Here is a 16,570-nt window from a genome sequence, read left to right as displayed (position 1 = left end):
AGATTTGTCCTGAATATATAATAAAGAAAATGAAGAGTGCCTTTAATATGGGTAAGCAAAAATGTCTAACATCCCCATTGTGGAAATACTCAGTTGTCTCCCCATATTAAAACAAGGTAAGGACCCCAAATCTTGTGATTCATATAGGCCAATTTCTTCACTAAACACTGATTATAAAATGTTCCTGACAATATTAGCGAATAGGATAAAGAAAATATTACCTAATCTAATACATAATGATCATACAGGGTTCATCCTTCATAGAAAAGTGAAGATTAATTTACTATAATTAATAGACATAGCATGCAAATACAAAAAACAACTGACTATTATCAGCCTAGACATTGAAAAGGCTTTTGATTCTATTAGTTGGTCTTATCTACAAAGAATTCTGATTGGTTTTAAATTCTCCTCAGATTTTGTCAAGTTATTAATGAAAATTTATAGTGGGGCACAAGCTTATGTGAAAATCGTATCATGTCTATCCACACCATTAGAAATTCTCAAGGGAACTAGACGAGGTTGTCCTTTGTCACCATTATTGTTTGCTCTTTCAATGGGACCTTTTGCAACATATATCAGAAACAAGCAAAATATAAAAGGCTTTCAAATTAATAAGGACTATTGTCCTAAGATACAATTATTTGCTGATGATATGTTGTTAACGTTGGGTGATATTGATGGTTCTTTGCATGATGTTATAAATACCTTAAGCAAGTTCAAAATAATTTTAGGGCTTACATTTAATCATAATAAATCCAAAACATTACTAATTAACAAAAAGATCAACAAAAACCTAAGAGAGAATAGCCTGTTTAATTGGGAGAATTATGCATTTGAATATTTGGGTGTCAGTATAAAGAGTACATGGAAAGAGTTTGTTAAACTAAACTACAATAATTTAATAACCACCATTACTGAACTAATCAAAAGATTGAATAAAATGTTCTTCACAGTGGAGGATAGGCTCTCTTTAATTAAAATGATAATTTACCTAAAATGTTGTCTTATATACAGTCATTGATATGACCCCCTCCCAAAAACATTTAAAAAATTAGATTCCATGCTACTTAAATTTTTATGGTCCCACTTAAAGCCTAGGATTGCATATAAATGGCACATTAGAGCTTGGAACAGTAATGGGATAGCATTCCCTAGCTTAGATCTTTATTCCAAATCAGTTATAATTAATGTAATATTACATTGGATCACACTTACCTATATATCTCGCTGGAAAACAATACATGAGATTCATATAACTGATGCCAGAACTATAGAAAATCAATTTAAGGAACAATATGGAATAAGTAGATTTCACTGGCTTTTACGGGAATTTTGTTTATTTAGTAAGAAGTTTGATCATTTTCTTATGACATTAATCAAATATTTAATAACTTTAAAAATATAATTGATTGTAATTACAACATTAAACAATTTCTGTTTCTTATATTCTCTTTAGCATACTCCCCAACTGCCTAGATTCTTTCAACATCAATACGATGCAAAAATTAAAGGAAAATAACTTGATATTCTGGCATCAGTTTATTGAAAATAAGAGTATTAAACCACAAAATTCTCTTTTATGTAGTTTTGATAATCAAGACAGTTAGTTGTTTATACACTCATTACAGCAGTTTATAGAAAGCAAAATGAGAGTATCAATCAACCTAAAGACTGAATCTATACCTAGTTTGATTCAGCTTTTTATCAGGTGTCTTGAAAAGACAGATAATCAAAAATTAAGTATGTTACCTATCTATAAGATACTAAGAGAAGACACTCTAAAGTTTGACTCAGATTTTTTGAATTACTATATAAAGATTAATGGAGAACAAATATCTGATGAATCCAAAAAATTGTTATTGAATTCTACATATGGTACCTCTTCTTCATTATATTGGAGATTGTGTACATGGAAATTTATGAATAGGAGTTTCTATACTCCACATAAAATAAATCTTATACTCAAAAACAGTGAAAATAAATGGTGGGAAATGTGATGAATTACTAGAGGCCAACTGGATTCACATGTTCATTGAATGTAGAAATGTTGATCAATACTGGAAACACTTCAGATATTTTGTAAATGCTTTATGGTCTGATAACTGTCATATTTCTAACTCACTAATCCTATTCAATGTTCCTATACCTAATGCAATGCCTAAATCTCAGATTCAGTTACTCTGGTCAGTTCTTGCAATTGCCAGAAAAGTTATTACTTTGAACTGGAAAAGCAAACAAGATTTGATGTTTAAAGATTTTATTAATTTAGCAAAAGGTGTTTGTAAAAAAGAACTGCAAACCAGTTGTTATAGAACTCATAACATTACTCATAAAAAAATAGCATGGCAAAAATTGGAAAACCTTTTGAACAAATACTGATAACTTCTCATGGATAAAATGCTTGTTTATCATTGATGAATGTAAATATTGTAAATAGTTTTGTTATTGTTTTATTGTATTTGTTATACATTTGCATATGTTTATAATGAAAACAAAAAAAGTTTCTGAAAAAAAAAGAAATGTGTTACATTCACTATAATATGGTTTTAAGCATTATAAAAATGTCTTGCATTAAATTAAGAGTGTAAACACCATGTTAAAAGGAATCATTTTACTAAACTATGTAAGATGAACATAGCAGATTTTCAACCAAAAATCATGTGGTGGAACAAACAACAGCAAATTTATTTGAGGGTGCAATTAATGTTGAAAATGAGATTGCACAACATTCACTAAAGCAAAAATGTAATACACAGAATATGAAGCAAGACAAGTAGTCAGATATTTGACAGAAAAGTTCAGAAAATGATATTTAGACACAGGTTTAGTGTAATGTAATATCTGCTTGAGTGTTCAAAGCACTGAATCTGAAAGACAGTAAATTAAACCCTTCTGTGAGCAAGTTAATTACTTAATCAATACACGAACGTCAAAAGGTATGTAAAGGAATGTATATATAAGAATGTTGTAATCACAAGGTCAGATTGTACAACCAAGAGAGTAATTAGACAGAAAACACTGATAAAAGAAACAGCAGTTTCTCAATAGCTCACTCTGATGAAACACAGACTTGTCGTATTTTTAGCAAAAACAGCCACAGTTCGAATACCAGGAGTGGTAGTAAGTTGTATGCATAATTTCAACTAGGATTTTGTGAATATGTGTAGAAACAGTCAGGTAGTGTCAACATACATTCCCTCCACAGGACTTCCAGATAAGAGAAGGTATAAAGTAGCTATACGAAGGCTGTAGTTATACTGTGTCCAACACCCACAGTTCAATCCCAAGGCTACAAATGACAGCAAGATAAGTACATACACCAAGAGGTCTCCCCTAAGAAATGTTCAAAAGTGTCATGCTGTCACTGCTACCAGTCCCTGCTACCAACAACCAGGGTGACCTATAGAAATCAAGGCAGAGTATAGCAGTAGCACACACATACACACACACACACACACACACACACACACACACACACACACACACACACACACACACACACACAGTATGAGTGCACATATGTAACCCTGACTATGTGAATGTGGGTAGAAACAGTCAGGTAGTATTAATAAACATTCCCTCCACAGGTCTTTCAGGTAAGACAAGATATAAAGTAGCTATAAGAAGGCTGCAATTATACACTGTGTACAAACATACCACTGCCCAACCCAAGGCCATAGGTTGTTGTAATAATACCTGTAGAGTAATGATTAGAGCAATGATCATTAAAGCTGTGACCACTGCAAAAATCTACATTTGTTAATTGAAATCTCTCTCTCCCCCACCTTATCTTCACCAATAATCTAAACACATAAATGAATGGGTATGTTTTCCAACAAACCTACTGTTTGGACATGTGTTCTATTGTTCTACAAATGTTGAAATGTATTCCAATTAATGTTCTCTGTTCAAATACTATCATTGGTGGCCTGTTGCTATCAATGTAACCTGCATGTCGGTGTAATGCCCACTGTGGTTCCATATATGTATGTGTTCTGTTTGCTATGCAAATGTTCCAAATCTGTTGTTTTGGGTTAATGGGAATACTGATGCATGCTGGTATAACTAATCCTGGAATGTGTTTACCATTACTAACCAACATATGTTCTAAAACTGCAACACCATAGCATGTTGGGGAAGGCCAATCCCAGTAGATCCACCACTCCTGCCTCATCTGGCCATGGCACTGGGCCCCAGCACATCTTGGACCCACCCCGGGACCTCCTTGTCTGCTGCTCCTGCACCACCTTCAGGTGGAACTGCCTCAGGGAACGGGGCTCATCCCCCCCAGGTACGGGCATGGACAGGCTCTTGCCACCCGAAGCCATGCTGGGTCTGGTGCATAGCGAGGACCTCAAGGAATTTGGAGATCTGCTATGCCAGCTTGAGGGCAACATGGCATATTTAGAGGGTCAGCCTGCCCCTCCTACTCAGTCCCCAGCACAGCCACCTTCAGGGCCATGAAGGTGCAGTGGTGACTGCCCATGGGTGAGTACCTCATACCCACTGTATCCATTTGGGAGCTCATGGGCTTCCGATTACTAAACAACCCTCCTCATCTAAGGTGTTTACCCCCAACATGTGTCATATACTGCCCTGTATGCTGTCTTGTCTGTCTTCCTACCCAACCTACCTCCTCAAATATACCTACTATCCTTCTCCAACATCCCATCCTCACTTTAAAAAAGGGGGTAAACTGTTCCCAAAAAATGTCATGCCATACATAGCTGTCCATTTCACACATGTGTCCACTGGACACATGTAATCTAGTCTAATTGGCTTCATGACACATTATTGTTGTCCTCACCCCTCTCTCAGGGGTTTGAGCGTTCAAATTTACCTCCATATTCAGTATATATGCACAGCTGTTGCTGTAGAAGAAATAGACAGCTATGACCTTCCCTAAACCCATCCTGCACATCCCTAGCTTTCTTTCATATTGTTTTTCCCTCTCCGTGCCCCCTTTTTCACCACTTTCCTATCAGCTCTTTTTTCTATTCTTTTAAAGAAATTAGCACAGGGTTAAGTGGGAGTAAGCGGGACTAAGCCTGTTTGCATGGTGCAAAGTGATGCCTACACAGATGAAGCACTTTTAAGGCTAACCATCTGTCAGTATAGTTAACTGGAAGTTAGCATTGCTTACCACTGCACAAACCTGCTTACAACTGCTTAAAAGTGCCTTAATCACTCTGTGTCCAACAGCCCTTGTTCTGCCCAGCAACAAAATAATCAGCCCTTGCAAGTCTTGAACCCAGGACCCTGCAAACCATAGCAAAAGCAATTTATCACTAAGCCATCTGAAATGTAAATATGTCAGATGTTTTTTTTTTAAACATATCAAGCAGCAGAGTCATTCAACAGTAGGGAAAAGGTTTGTTAATATTAGTCATGTGTTGCACATAGATATAAATGTATATGTGTATGGATATGGAGATGTATATATATATATATATATATATATATATATATATATATATATATACATATATATATATATATATATATATATATATATATACATATATATATATATATATATATATATATATATATATATATATATATATATAAACATATATATGGAAACATTAATGCATGATATATGTAGAGATATACATATAAAATATACACTATAAAACTGAACTGATTACTCACTGCTTGTTAATCCTTCCAGGATTTAGTTATCTTTTAGTCTATTATTATTGTTATCTAGTCACTGTCTAGAAAATTTGTAGCACTGTGTTTTACTTCTTATTTCTCATTGTTTATAATTACAGTTTACTACTCAATTGTACCAATTTTGCTCCTGTATTACTCCATGTCATGATCATTTCTACTGTATACATACCTTTATTGTTATTGTTCTCCCCTCTACCATGTCTTTCTGTGGAGCATTTCCTCCCGGGCCTCTGCTGAAAAAAGGACCTGTGTCCAGTCAGAATTTCCCGGTAAACAAATGTAAATATATATATATATATATATATATATATATATATATATATATATATATATATATATATATATATCAAAGTAAATCTATACATACATATATATAAATATCTCAGTATGTACGTAAAACAAATTTTATCAACTACCTTCACGCTGCTAGCAGGGGGGCTACACTCCCCTGCACCCCCCATAACTTAAATGCACCAACTTCGAGATCACACTACTTTGAGGAAGATGGAAATCTTTCCATTCTGCACTGTACGGAGATGCCGGTTCCGCATGGTCGACATTTCAAATGTCAATCATATCGTCTCGGCCATATGGTCATCAACATTCTGAAATGTCGACTATGTGAAGGGGACCCTGAACCTATTACTGCAACAAATCTGTCCAAAGGCTGTCTAAATGGGGGTGAAGGGGCCCAAACTAGGGACCGCTTTTAGTTATTACCCTTATCCCTTCCTCCCCAGCAGAACTGTTCTGCCTTGCAACAAAATAATAAGGCCTGCCAACTCTTGAACCCAGAGCCCTGTGAACTACAATCAAAGCAATGTACCATTACACCATCTGAGCCCTACAAAATAGTGATGACATTCCAAACATATCAGTTAGTACAGTCATTCAACAGTAGGGAAAGGAGTCTGTAGAACCAGTCAGGTTCTCTATATATACAAGTATATATGTATGGAAATGCATATATGTGGACAAATCCATACATAATACTTACATATATGTAGAGATATACATCCACATTTATATCTACATATATGCATACACACATATATATAGAAAGGTGAATAAATACATATATATATATATATATATATATATATATATATATATATATATTTTTTTTATATATTTATATATATATATATATATATATATATATATATATATATATATATATATAGGTTCATAGGTTCATACTAGGCTATCTGCCCTGGGGCAATTATAAGCCTAGCCCGATTTTGTTTGGCTTACACCACCCCTTGATTTGAGTATACTGTGCCCTTTTTAAGGTTTAGTTTGCTGTGCCTCTGTCTAATAGTGACACGGAAGTAATCCCCGGGACAAACCTACGATCTCCCATCCTCTCATCAAGATTCTTCTTGAAGAGATTCAGTGAGGTGCTCTGCCTAACATGAATTTGAATTCTATTCCAGAGTGAAGGGAGCCTCTGGGTTATGAATCTGTCCCTCCAGCAAGTTCTATTTATTTCAGTGCTGAGGTTCAAGTCCCTCGAGCGTGTGGCTCTAAGGGATTTAGATTTACTGAGGTGGAGCATGTCCATTAATTCTGGATTGGACATAGCTTTATATGTCAGGCATAGATCGCCTCGAAGTAAGCGGTATGCAACTGAGTAGAGCTGGAGTTTTTTTAACCGTGCAGCATATGGCATCTGTTTGAGTCCCTTGATCCTCTTGGTGAGGTACTTTTGAGGTCTTTCTAATTGCTGCAGGTGTCGGGTAAGGTACATCCCAAAAGGGGCATTGTATTCTATGATGGGCCTGATGAGAGATGAATAAAGGGGCACGATTACCTCTCTTGATCTAGAGGTGAATCCTTTCATGATGAGGTGGGCTATGTAAAAGGTCTTTCTAACCACTTTGGCAATGTGGTTGTCAAAGGAGAGATTGCTATCAACTTGGGTCCCCAGATCCCTAATTTCTTTCTCTGTACTTAATGGGTTACCGCCTATGTGGTAATTTGCGGGCACATTGTTTTTTCCAAAGGGTATGACTATACACTTTTTGGCATTTAGCTTTAGACCATGGCTCTGGCACCAGTTATCCGTCTCTGTGAGACCTTTTTGAAGGATGTTTGTTTCAGCTGGAGAGTTGATTATGGTGCCTAGTTTGCAGTCATCTGTGAACTTGGTGAGCCATAGTCCTCCCTCGTTGGCCTGTACCTCGGAAAAGTATATACCGAACAAGAGCGGTCCTAGGACAGAACCTTGTGGGACGTCACTTGTGACCAGTTTCGAGTCTGACATGGCTCTAGCAACTCTCACTCTGTGGGTTCTGTCTTTGAGCCAGTTTGCGACCCATCTTGTGGCATGGGGGTTTATATTTAAGCTGGATAGCTTATCTATGATGCCCGAGTGGGGTATTGTGTCAAATGCCTTTGCTAGGTCCAGATAGGCTGTGTGGACTACCTTCCCTTCATCTATGGCTTTGGTGACTGTTTCAAAGAAGTCAACCAGGTTCAAAAGGCAGGATCTGCCCTTGACGAAGCTGAACTGGGTAGGATCTAGTGTCTGTAGGTCCCCAATGTCTTTGTTTATAAGCTCCATGATGATCCTCTCCATAGCCTTGCAGACTAAGCTAGTCAGGTTTATGGGGCGATAGTTTCCAGGGTCCGTAGAGGCTCCACCTTTGTGGAGTGGGACCACTGTTGCTGTACGCCATTCTGTGGGCACATATCCTGTAGTGAGGCTGAGATTGTACAGCTGTTTTATTTGAGGGATTAGTTCTTCTTGGAGTTCATGTAGGACACAACCCGGGACGCCATCTGGCCCCATGGAAGCAGTGTTTTTTGCTTTGGAGAGGGCAGCCTTCACCTGATCATCAGAGATGTTTGGGAGGCAGCCCTCTGCCGGGATAGATACTTGCTCTTTTTGGGGGGGGGGGTGGAGAAGTTTGCACTGAACCTGTCTGCCAGGATATTGGCGATGTCTGTGGGTTCAGTGTATTTTTTGTCATTTAGAATCAACTCAGAACAAGTCTGGGAGTTGCATTCCAGGTTCCTAACATAACTGAAAAAAGCCTTATGATTGTCTTTAGTGTCCTGAGCAATTTTTCTCTCGAAGCTGGCCTTGGAGGATTTTATGAGGGATCGTAATTTTTTTGCTAGTACTGATCAGAGATGCCTTCCCTATTAGGGATTTTGCTCTATCATGTAGTATCTTCCTCCTTCTGTTGTACAGTTTATTTATGGCTGGGGTCCACCAGACTGGACGCCTGCCTTTGGATGTTTGGGTTTTGGTTTTGTTTGGGATAGCATGATCCATGCATTCCTGGAGATGTCCGTAGAATGTGTTTATATAGGATTCTGCAGTTTGGGCCGTAGTTTCCACTGGCCCTGGGGCCTTGAAGGATTTCACTTCAGTTTTGAGAAGTGAGAAGTTTGTTTTTGAGAAGTTTTTCACTGTGGTTTTCTGGGCTGGGGGTGGGGTCGGGATGTGGACATCCAGTGAAATTAATTTATGGTCTGATCTTACCAATGAGGCATATACTTCAGGTGTGGAGCATAGAGTCCCCATGTGGGTAATGATCAGGTCTAGTATGTTATCCCCTCTTGTGGGAGTGGTGACTAGTTGTTCCATAGCATTTGAGTTTATAATTTCCAGGAACCTTTGGTCTAAGGTGCTGGAGCTTGAGTAGTGCTCCCAGTCTATGTTTGGGTAGTTGAAGTCACCCAATATAATGGTGCTCAGAGAGATCTTCATGTTCTCCAATGTTTTCAGGAAAGCCGAGTGGGATTCCTGACTTTGAGAGGGTGGCCTGTAGGATGCTATAAACTGAAAAGCAGTCTTGCCCACTGTTAGTTGCACATGGATGGTCTCCGATACTTCGTGCAATGCCACAAACCTGGAGTTGTGGATATCCTTGATAAATATGGAAACTCCCCCTCCTTTTGTGGTTCAGTCCAGGTTTTGGGGCCGAAAAGCATGATATGAGGTATAACCTGGTAGTGCTGTGGTGCTCTCTGGAGCCTTGAACCAGGTTTCTGTCACTGCACAGATATCGATGTTCTCCATACTGAGGAGAGCTTCGAGTGCGTGCATCTTGAGGTTAAGACTTCTGGCATTTAGCAGCATTACCCTTAGTTTCTTGTTTCTTGTGCTGTCTATGGAGGTGGGTTTGACTTTTGAGCCTTGCCTAAAAAGGCACTATGGGAAGAGCCTTTGCCAATATCCGAAAGCCCAGTGGGGACAGCTACAAACACATCCAATCTGAGGGTCATGCTGCTGCACACTAGAAGTCTAAATCTGAAAACTGTACTCACTGGAAGTATTCCTTAAAATGGGGAACAATGACATCTGTATGAAATAAAAATACTGCACGGCTGAACAATTAGAATGAACTGAATAGAATAAGACCAGCACTTTAGCGTAAAACAATATTTAATCTCCGCTTTCGTCAATCCAGACTTCCTCAGAAATACAAAACATACTAAATAACACAGCTTATAAATACTCAAAACAACAATTGAATTCAATTAAAATCAATTAAAACACAACCATTAAATGCAAGCACTTAAAAGGGCAACACATTAAACACGATTTGAACTACTTTTATTAACATACACCCTGCGATCTTTTAAGAAACATTTAATATTAATTGCATCATTCAGACCTGGAGGCTGGTCGGCTTTTAGTCTGATCTGCCACCTGGTTTCTCTCTGTTCTAAATCATTCTTAAAATGACCCCCTCTCAAGTTTAAATGACCCTGTTCTAAAATAGAGAACAAGAATTTCTTAAAATTGTGACAAACTATACTATGTCTATATAATGCATTGTTAGGATTTTTATTTTTGATATACAAATGCTCTCTAATCCTGGTCAATAAACGTCTAGTAGTCATGCCAATGTAAACAGAAAGACATAAACTACATACATTCAAATAGTGTTTAATGTGTTGTCCTTTTAAGTGCTTGCATTTGAGGAGATTAAATATTGTTTTACACTAAAGTGCTGGTCTTATTCTGTTCAATTCATTCTAATTGTTCAGCCGTGCAGTATTTTTATTTCATTTAACAGTGACATTTTTGCTGTAACAGAGACCTGGTTAAAGGCAGCAGGAAGCACCCCTGCACTACCAGCTTATAACTCATTCCACAACTTTTGGCTGCAAAACTTGGACTGAAGCACCAAAGGTGGTGGTATTTCCATATTCATTAAGGATGCACACACCTCCAGAGTGGTAGAACAACATTATACATTTCAGATCCTGCAGGTGTAGCTAACATTGAGTAAGACAGTGGTTATGGTTGTAGCCTGCTCTAGATCCCCAAACATGTCCCAAGACTCACACTCCATGTCAGTAAACACCCCAGAGAATATTAGTGTCTAGCCTAACACTCTCATACTGGTTGACTTCAACTACCCCACCATTACCTGGGAAAGCTACTCATGTATCGATACACATGCCCATCACATCAACCTGGTCCTTGCTAACATGGCTGACTGCTGCTCTAGACCAATAGTCAACTCCTCCCTTGTTATATCTTAACACATATTAATCACCTTTGGAAATCCACAGCCCCCCCCACCACAGATAACCACCATGACCTTATAACAACAGAGGTGGCTAACTTCATGGCAGCCATGCAAATGGAGACTAGATGCATGACTGCTGAATCAAACAACAATGCACTATGAACATGTACACAAATGCATGGATACCGGCATACCCAATAGAACCAGGACCCTCACCTCCAAAAAAAGGAAGCTAATCTGGTGGTCCCCGACCATTAAGAAACTGTACAAAAGAAGGAGGGAGCTGATATGGAATAAGGTGAAGTCCCAAGACTGAAAAAAACCCTTATCAGCCTCAATTAAAAGTTGAGATCCCTCATCAAATACTACAAAGTCAGCTGCGAAAACAGAATTGGAGCACATACTAAAGACAACCACAAGGCCTCATACAGTTATGTAAAGAATCTCCATGGCAATACCAAGATTTGTTCTTAGCTACTAGACAATGGTACCTCCTAGACTGAGCCAACAAATATTGCCAATATACTGGCTGACATATTGAGTGCAAACTTTACCCCTCTCTCCCCCCTCAAAGGACCAATCACAATACCAGTACACTGCCAGGCACCCAGTATTACTGCTGCACAGGTTAAAACACCACTGTCCAAGACCAAGGATACAGCTTCTATGGGGCCTGACAATATCCCTGGCTGTGTTCTACATGAACTACAGAGTGACCTGGCACGTCACCTGTCTGCCCTGTTCAAGCACAGCCTTGCCTCAGGCTTTTATCCCCACTGAATTGTGCACTGCTACAGTCACCTCTCTCCACAAACAAGATGCAACTACAGACCCTGGGAAATACCACCCCAACTGCCTGACAAGGCTGTTATGGAAAGCTATGGAATGTGTCATCATGCACCTAATAAACAGAGATATGGGAATCTGCAGACTCAGGATCACACACAGTTTACTTTTGTGAAGGGTAGGTCATACCTGCTCAATCAACCTGGTCAACTTCTTGGCATCAGTCACCTGAGCTGTGGATGAAGGCAAGATGACACATACAGCCTACCTTGATCTGGCCATAGCCATTGATAACATTCCCTACTCAGGAATCATGCAAAAACTCACTAAGCTAGGCATCAACCCCTATATCACTAGATGGGTTGCAAACTTGGTCACAGATAGGACTCACAGTGTGGAAATAGCTGACTCCAAGTCAGACTGCTAAACAGTCATAAGTGGAGTCCCACAGAGTTCTGCCCTAGGTCCTCTCATGTTTGGTATCAACTTCTCTGAAGTTCATGCCAACATGAAGGGGCTCTGGCTGACAAAGTTTGCAGACAATTGCAAGTTGGGAGCTATTATTAACTACCCAAGTGATGTTGGCATCCTACTGAAAGGCCTTACTGAGACCAATGACTGGTGTCAGAGCCATGGCCTTAAGCTCAATGTCAGAAAATGTGTTGTCATCCCTTTTGTGGCAAACCCTGTTGCCATGATTTACCACACCGATGGTGGTCCCCTGAACAAAGAAGACGTTATAAGAGATCTGGGTACACAGGTTGATAGCAATGTCTCTTGACCACCACATTGCCACTGTGGTCACAAAGTCCTTCTATGTGGCACATCTCAGTACTAATGCATTAGCATCCAGGAAGGAAGAGGTCATTGTCTCCCTGTACTCTTCTTGACAGAGTGACACAGTTTATTTCAGCATATATATTCTGATGGACGTGAGGTAGGTAAATGAAATGTATGTCCTCATTTTCTGACAACAATCATATCATTAGAGTGATTTACCAGAGGAATGATAATAATCTGTAAAACAGGCCAGAAATATGAGCAATAAACCTGGACATCCTGAAACAATCCAGCCAGTTGACAGGTATGCTCAGAACCCCATTCTGCAGTCTGGACCAAGGCTGACAAAGTGGTGGGTGGAAGCCATGAAAATGGGGATATATCTGAAGTACTGGCACAGATAACCTAACAGAGTTGATGTAGTAACATCCTGCTTTGTGCTCTAACATATATTTACTAAAATAGCACAAGTAATTGAATTAGGAATTACATGTGTATTTGCAAATATATCAGGCACTATGGGGATGTAACAGCAGTGACAAACAGACACCAGTGTGAAAGTGCATACCCACAACCAACATCACCACAGTCACAGTCACATACTGGTAAGTCAAGTGAACAGTAGAGTATACGGACTGTGTGAAAAAATACATAATTGTTTACCACTCACACACTAGCCCCACATATACAGTCCCAATTCTCAGTGTAGTCTGAATCCTGACCTTGGTACAAGACATGTCTCAGTCTGCCCCCACAAACACATACAGGCAAAAGATCAGCAGAAACTGGTGCAGCATGCACAGTCAGATAAAGAAGGAGCCATAACACTTACATCCACCCTCTCTATACACAGCCCAAATAACATGTACACATGACATGTGTACACAATCATGACAGTCTGTTAACAATGGCCAGACATACACAGGCCTCTCACATGTACAGTACATCACAGAATGTACAGGCTCAGGACTCATATCTAAGGCCTCTTCCTTGACATGTCTGTGGGTGTACTACATCACTGGGATGGTAGCAGGAATTAAGTCAAGAAATAATGATAATAAATATGTCTGCACCTCATTGACATCTGGGCAAAGCCTGACATCATTGGGGACAGAGGCGCAAACACAGGAGTAGATTGGACATATTGCTGTCATACATTGAGACAGTTGCAGATGTTACTGGGTTTGTTGCAACATCCTTTATGAGGAATATGATGTTGGTAATACCAATAGATGTGAGTATTTATTGACTGCATTCCCCAGAGTTCACGACTGATTACCAAGGACACCAACTGTCTGGGGAACAGACAAAACATAACAGGCAGGCATGTGGCCAGTCTGTGGACAGTGTGCCAGTGGAGAGGCGTGTCAAAGACATATAACTGTCAGTCATGAAGTCACTCACTAAATGCATGTCCACACAAACCCAGTCAATCTATCAATCCACCATGTGTATAACAGCACTGATGACATATAATCTGTTCACAAATCTAGGGATATGCCCCATGATGTTTGGCTGTCTCCACATGTCCTGTCCTGTGACATATTGCCACCTACTGTATGTGAATCTGAAGGCCACCACCTTTGTAATGTCCCTTACACAGGCAAACAGGTAAGTAAAAGCAAGGCCCACATTAAGGAATGTCCCATATGTTGGAACTACCACCAGTGTCCAGGCCCACAGCACAATACAATGTGGGCACCTACATAGTGGTATGGCCTTAGCAATATCTGACATCTGCATATCTGTACAGAGGACAGACAGAAAGTAGATAGCCAACAGGTTATGCATTAGGATGAATGTTGTGAAAGGTAGACATCTAAAACTGAAAGGTATGCCATTACTACATGGCAGCAGTCCTCAATGACATGTCCAAAAAACATAGTAGTCTACAGTTAATATCAACATATCAGATCAATATCAAATAGGAGATACATAAAAACATACAGCTCAAACACCACAAACAAGATAGTCAATACTCAGAGTCCCAGCTTTGCATGCAGGGGTGTATGGTTCTAGTACTACAATCTGCAATCTACTCTTACTTGGAAAAGCACTGTTAAAAGTACTAACGTAATGATACAATATGTGTTAAAGTATTTTTGTCAACCAGTGCACTGTAGCTGGTGTAACATGCAAGTGTGACTGCATATAACCTGGGATGCTACCCATGTATGCATCGAAAGAGAAAAGATTGCTGTACTACCCATGTATACCCAAGTGTCCCATACAGTATAGTCACACCCCTTGCTACTGTAATAACAGCACATAGAAGCATGTTATGTACAGGAAATTAAATATGTCATTACCCTGCTATTTTATCAGACTGGAATGTGATCAGTGGTTACCAGGGCTGACCTATGCTTAGCAGGTTTCAGCATTGCTTAAATGTAAATGCTAAGCAAATTTGTGCAGTGGTAAGTGAAGCCTACACCGTGTAAGTGCCTATTCATTTAACCATATGTTAGCACCGCTTACTATCACGCAAACCTGCACAAACACCCTTAAAGCTGCTCAAAACTGTCTTAATCACTCTGTATCCAACAGTCCTTCTTCAGCCTAGTAACAACATAAACAGCCCTTGGAGGACTTGAACCCAGGACCCTGCACATCATAGTCAAAGCAATTTACCAATAACTCACCTCAGCTGTATGGTTTTAGGATGTTTTCTCAAACACACTCTTCTTTACAGCCAGTTTACAATAGGGAAGAGACACTGTGCAATTAGGAAGTATTGCTATCTATAAATATATATATCTGAATAGAAAAATACATAGAGAAAGTGAGATATGTAGGGAGATCCATATATTTTTACAATATATAGATATATTACCAATAAATACTGAGGTGCATATACATATATATATATGTATACAAATGGATAGGGTCTATGTTAAATGTTCAAACATCCAAAATGTCGAACATTACATGGTCGAGACCAAATGTTCAACATTTGGATGTTCGAACGTAAAAAAAAAAAAAAGAAAAAAAAGAAAACACAGAAAAAAACACTTTAACAGTGTAGGCATGGGGGCAACCCCCCATACCCACCTACCTAAATATACCAACTCCGAGACCACACTTCAGTGCAGAAAACGGAAATTCTCCCTATCTGCATCATATGGTGCCATTGAAAGTCTATCTTTGAGCACTCAAAATCTCGAACATTTGGTCTCGACCATGTAACGTTCGAAATTTTGAGCATTCGAAGATTTGACAGGTACCCAATATATACATGCACACACACACACATATAAATATATATATATATATATATATATATATATATATATATATATATATATATATATATATATACCTCATATCATGCGTTCCGGCCCCAAAACCCGGACCACACCACAAAAGGAGGGGGTGTATCCATATTCATAAAGGATACCCACACCTCCAGGTTGGTGGCAACGCATAAGCTCGAAACCATCCAGGTACAACTAACCATAGGCAAAACTGCTCTACAAATTGTAGCATGCTGCAGGCCACCCTCTCAAACTCAGGAAACCCACACAGCCTTCCTGAAGACACTGGAGGGTATAAATGTATCTCCAAACACCATCATATTGGGTGACTTCAACTACCCGAATATAGACTGGGAACATTACTCAAGCCCTAACTTTCTAGCCCAACGGTTCCTGGAGTTCATAAATTCAAATGCCATGGAACAGCTAGTCACTGTTCCCACGAGAGGAGAAAATATACTAGATCTCATTGTCACAAACATGGGGACAAAATGCTCCACACCGGAAGTATATCCCTCATTGGTGAGATCTGATCATAAACTAATCTCACTGGAAATCCACATCCCACCCCCA

The sequence above is a fragment of the Protopterus annectens genome, chromosome 1.part2 (assembly GCF_019279795.1).
Source record: "Protopterus annectens isolate FY-2018-M chromosome 1.part2, PAN1.0, whole genome shotgun sequence".
NCBI lineage: Eukaryota > Metazoa > Chordata > Ceratodontiformes > Protopteridae > Protopterus > Protopterus annectens.
The sequence above is the reverse complement of the archived record's forward strand: the minus strand, read 5'-3'. Positions refer to the sequence as shown.